The sequence below is a fragment of the Physeter macrocephalus genome, chromosome 4, assembly GCF_002837175.3.
Source record: "Physeter macrocephalus isolate SW-GA chromosome 4, ASM283717v5, whole genome shotgun sequence".
In the NCBI taxonomy this organism is placed as follows: Eukaryota; Metazoa; Chordata; class Mammalia; order Artiodactyla; family Physeteridae; genus Physeter; species Physeter macrocephalus.
Genome location: NC_041217.1, coordinates 73,360,964 through 73,366,544, shown reverse-complemented (window position 1 = coordinate 73,366,544; position 5,581 = coordinate 73,360,964). Strand labels below are relative to the sequence as shown.

General features: G+C 38.3%; 1 protein-coding gene across 1 annotated transcript in view; it reads left to right on the top strand.

Annotated features, from left to right (window-relative positions):
• Positions 1–3,458: 3,458 nt before the first annotated feature.
• The window catches only part of GATAD2B (GATA zinc finger domain containing 2B), a 73,969-nt gene continuing 71,846 nt past the window's right edge, over positions 3,459–5,581 (top strand). Inside the window, exon 1 of the mRNA XM_028488815.2 lies at positions 3,459–3,507. The gene's annotated coding sequence lies outside the window, so the exon portion shown is untranslated. The remainder of the gene's footprint in view (positions 3,508–5,581) is intronic.

Below are 5,581 nucleotides of genomic sequence, written 5' to 3'. Positions count from 1 at the left end.
CGCAGACTCAGTAGTTGTGGTGCACGGGCTTAGTTGCTCCGCGGCATGTGAGATCTTCCTGGACCAGGGCTCGAACCCGTGTTCCCTGCATTGACAGGCAGATTCTTAACCACTGCGCCACCAGGGAAGTCCCTGAAGGGAATTTTTAAAATGTAAATATAAACTCATTTGTTGAGCACTTTCTTTGTGTTAGGCTTTATGCTATTTAAATTCTTACAGTAACTCTGTGAGGGAGATATTATGATCATTTTACAGATGAGAAAACTCAGTTCCCAGGGAGGTTGTCATTTTGCTAGAATCTCAAAAATTAATAAAAGTGGTGAATCCAGTATTTGAACAACTCTGCCTGACTCCAAAAGTTGTGATCTTACCATTCTCCTAACGCTTCTCATAGTTTTGTTTTGCCTTTACAAAAACAAAACAAACAAAAGAAAGATAGTTTTCTTCAATATTAATAGGTCTTATATGAAAATATAATGTGGTCAAATAGGGTTTTGAAAAATTTTCCGTTAAGTTAAGGCAGATTTCTTTACAACATAATATCCCAAAGCCTTGCGTGTCTAAATATACATTGTGTATTAAGAGTGGTAAAAGAGTGGCTAAAGGATGCAAAGCTTCTGGAAATTATTTGACCATGAAAGAGCATCTCTTCTAGAAGACATTACTGCACCTTGATATTCTGCTTCCCTGCAGTTCTTCACGGGTTGTTGTTTTTTAAGGGTTGTCACTCTTGAATGAGGGAATTGACTGCTTTTGTGTGCTGGTTGTTCAGAGAACTAGTATGGTGGCATTAGACTAGATATATTTTAGAAACTTCACTGGTTCGGAGGCTGCAGTTTTTTTCCTTATGAATCTTCTAAGGCAAATGGCACAGCTCATCCAGCTTGGCCCTCACCTTCAATGAGTTCTCAGGAGGATAACTGTTACTGAGCTGCTGCCCCCACCTTCTTTCATCTAACGTTCTAGGAAGCAGGAGAGTAAGGTTTCAGCTTTGTGAGTGAGCAGAATCCCTTGAGCCAGGAGCAAGAAACCCTTCCTTTCTGTAAAGATGGTAGTATCACACTAAGAAATCTGTAAAGCCCCCCATTCTTTCTTTTCTGTGAGTCATGCAGACAGACCTGGGGATCACAGGCAAGAAGGAACAATACCTTTGATTTTTTTTCAGTCCTTTAAAGATGATACATTAGTCTTGAAATTAAAACAAAACTTTGAGAAATTTGTCCTATGTTGTTTAAAGGCATAAAGGACCTGAATGGTGTTCACCACTAAATAGGTTGCGCTACCAGTGAAAAATGTTGAAAATATTTCCCCAAGAGGATAACATATTTTGGAGGGAGGGGTACTTTTCTAACCACTCTTTAACATTTATATGGCTAGATTGATTGTTGCTATCAAATGGATTGAAGCAGTTGGTCATGTGTATTGTTACTGCCCTGGACAGGTTGGCTAGAAGACCATATATTAGATTCTATGGAAATCTGATGTGAGTAGCATGACACTCTTCTCATGTAGTAGTGTCCATGAATAATTATTATGTTACTCTAATGCTCTTTTCTCGTTTTATAATTCAGTTAGTAAAGAATGCTTGCTGAGTTCCTTGTCTGAGTGCATTGTGAATTTGAAAGTTTTGCTTTCTTAAGAGTATATTAAATCCAGATATTTTCTGCCAAGTGAATGGAAACTATGGGTCTCTCTTTTTTTAATATATAAATTTTATTTATTTATTTATTTTTTGCGGTACGCGGGCCTATCACCGTTGTGGCCTCTCCCGTTGCGGAGCACAGCCTCCGGACGCGCAGGCTCCGCGGCCATGGCTCACGGGCCCAGCCGCTCCGCGGCATGTGGGATCCTCCCGGACCAGGGCACAAACCCGTGTCCCCTGCATTGGCAGGCGGACTCAACCACTGCGCCACCAGGGAAGCCCTATTTATTAATTCATTTTGGCTGCGTTGGGTCTTTGTTGCTGCGCGTGGGCTTCCTCTGGTTGCAGCGAGCGGGGGCTACTCTTCGTTGCAGTGTGCGGGCTTCTCGTTTCAGTGGCTTCTCTCGTTGCGGAGCACGGGCTCTAGGCATGCGGGCTTCAGTAGCTGTGGTTTGCGGGCTCTAGAGCGCAGGCTCAGTAGTTGTGGCACACGGGCTTAGTTGCTGTGCGGCTTGTGGGATCTTCCCGGACCAGGTCTCCAACCCGTGTCCCCTGCATTGGCAGGCAGACTCTGAACCACTGCGCCACCAGGGAAGCCCAAAATATGGGTCTCTTATTGCACTAGGATTCAGTCTTAAGTTTTCATTAGCCTGCATTTTTTAACTCTTTATCTTCTGCTTGGAGAGCTGCTATTTCCCAGTTGAGTTCTGTATAATGCATTAATATTGAACTGAAAGCTTTCAAGGAGTATGGTTGACTGGAAAGCTGTGCTTGCAGTGGACAGAAACATCTTAAAAATAGCAAGTGCAACTTTGAAAAGCCTTGAGGGTTCAAGGCCTTTCAAAAGCCTGAGGGTTCAAGGGTTCAAAGGAATAAGATGTCTCTAGCTTAAATAGTGGTGTAAAAATTTCTTTTTTGAGATTTAATGACTTATTACACACGAAGGGGTACCATCTGTAATGAACTGTTTTGACTGTTGCATTCATACTACCGAAGCCTTGATATATATCTGGTATTAAATTGTAGGTTCCCAGTTTTGTCAAAGAGAGTGGTAGATGTCACAGAAGAGTATAACCAAGGTTAGAATCTGAGCAGTTTCTATTTCCAGATTAAACCTTCTATTCTGGCTGGCTGAATACCTGATAATATTCACAGGAGGGAGTAAAATACAATACAATAAAGTTGTATCAAAAAATAAAACTTAGAAGTGTCTCTAGTTATGTGTGACTTCTTTGCTGTCTTCTAGATTCAGTTTGGTTGAGAGTGTGAAGATGACTGTATAAGGGGCACTTTTATGGTGCAGAGGTGTATTGGAGGAGAACAGTGAGATTTTTACTCATTGTTTTATAGCTTTAAGAATTATCTGAAGAAGCCTTTGAAAGTGGTCATTTTAATTTTGTTGTTACTGGGGCTGCTTAGCACATCTTTCATGTGTTGCCTAGAGTGTCGCATTAGGTTTTGCTGGTTATTCTGAAAAACTTTGAACTCTCTTTTTCTCCTTCAGAACCATCCGTTCTCGACGTTGTGCATACATTTAATTCTGGTGTCTGGATATGAGAAAATAGTCTAGTATTGGTACTAATCTTGGGGGTATTTTTACATAATTAGTTGAAATCTTTCCTTCTTTGGTTAAACTAGAATGTGTTTTGGTCACTTTTAAAAGTATAGCTCTGCCGTTGGAAAGTCCTAGGTTCAAATTTCTACTTTGCTGCTTACTAGTTGTAAGACCTTTAACTTCTCTCTGCCTGGCAAATAGTAACTCTGTACCCATTAAAAAATAATTCCCTGTTATTCCTCCCCTTAGCCCTTGGCAACCACTATTCTACTTTCTGTCTCTGTAAATTTGACTACTCTAAGGATTTCACGTAAGTAGAATCATACAATATTTGTCCTTTTGTGTCTGGCTCATTTCATTTTAGCATAATGCCTTCAAGGTTCATCCATGTTGTAGCATGTGTCAGAATTTCATTCCTTTTTAAGGTTGAATAATATTCCATTATACATATATACACATGTATGTGTGTGTGTATATATATATACACACACTTTACCACGTTTTGTTTATTTGTTCATCTGTCAACGGACATTTTGGTTGTTTCCACCTTTTGGCTATTGTGTATGATGCTGCTGTGAACATTAGTGTACAGACATCTGTTTGAGTCCCTGCTTTCAATTCTTTTGGGTATATACCCAGAATTGGAATTGCTGGATCATATGGCAATTCTGTGTTTAATTTTTTGAGGAACTGTCATACTGTTTTCTCCAGTGACTATATCGTTTACATTCCCATCAGCAATGTACGAGGATTCCAATTTCTCTAAGTTCTTATTACCAACACTTGCTATTTTCTTTCTTTTTAAAAAAATTTTTGTTTTTATAAACGCCATCCTAATTGCTATGGAGTGGTATCTCATTGTTTTGGTTTGCATTTCTCTAATAATTAGTGATTTTGAGCATCTTTTTATGTGCTTATTGGTCATTCGTATATCTTCTGTGGAGAAGTGTCTATTCAAGGCCTTGCCCATTTTTTAATTGGGTTGTTTGTTTTCTTGTTGTTGTTGAGTAGGTTCTGTATCAGATATATGATTTGCAAATGTTTTCTCCCATTTTGTGGGTTATTTTTTTACTCTGTTGATAATGTCCTTTGATGCGCAAAAATTTTTAATTAAAAAAAAAATTGTTTATTTGGCTGCACTGGGTCTTAGTTGCGGCATGCGGAATCTTTCAGTTGCGGCATGTGGGATCTAGTTCCCTCACCAGGGATTGAACCTGGGCCCCCTGCATTGGGAGCACGGAGTCTTAACCACTGGACCACCAGGGAAGTCCCCAGAATTTTTAATTTTGATGAGATCCAGTTTACTTTTTCTTTTGTTGCCTATTTTTTGTGTTGTATTAAGAAATTTTTGCCAACTCCAACGTCATGAAGCTTTTTCCTTCTCTGTTTCCTTCTAAGAGTTTTATACTTTTAGTTCTTACGTTTAGGTCTTTGATCCATTTTGAGTTAATGTTTGTATATGCTCTAAGGTAAGGGTCCAGTTTTATTCTTTGGCATGTGGATATCCAGTTTTTCCAGCACCATTTGTTGAAAAGACAGTCCCTTCTCCATTGAATGGCCTTGACACCCTTGTTGATAATCATTTGACCATATATGCAAGGCTTTATTTCTGAAGTCTCTTTTCTGTTCCATTCATCTGTATGTCTGTCTTTATGCCAGTACCACACTGTTTCAGTTACTCTAGCTTTGTAGTAAATTTTGAAGTCAGGAGATGTAAGTCCTCTGACTCCTCTTCTTTTTCAAGGTTGTTTTGGCTATTTGGGATCCCTTGAGATGTCATATGAATTTTAGACTGGGTTTTTCTATTCACATCCTTTTTATTTTGGGCCAAACAGTATAAAACTAAACTGAATGGAATGCTGTTACTATAATATGGCAGCTGATTCCTATCATGGAGAGTTTTAATTTCACCTAGCTCCTTGGATCACAGTATTTTTCTCTACGGTATTAGAAACAAGGTTACTCCAAATAGCTTTCGTTCTTGTAAATGAATTTGTTTGTTGTGGTTGGAACATTTTATTTATTGTTAAAAGTTTGGTTCAAATTTTTAAAAAAATCAAGATACACAGTGAAAAGTTTTTCATCATTGTTTCTCACCTGCTTAGTTTTAAGCCCCATCATTGTTATTCCTTTCTTTTCTATCATTTCAGAGTTTTTTATATATATGCAAGCAAATGTGAATTTATTTTTAGTTTTTCTTTTTACACAAAAGATGGCATAGTTTTCCACGTCTTGCTTTTTTTCATTTAATAATATAGGAGATTTTTTTCAAATCAAATCTATATGTAGAGAATTTACCTATTCTTTTTTTTTTTTTTTTTTTTTTTTTTTTTTTTTTTTTTTTTTGCGGTACGCGGGCCTCTCACTGCTGTGGCCTCTCCCAT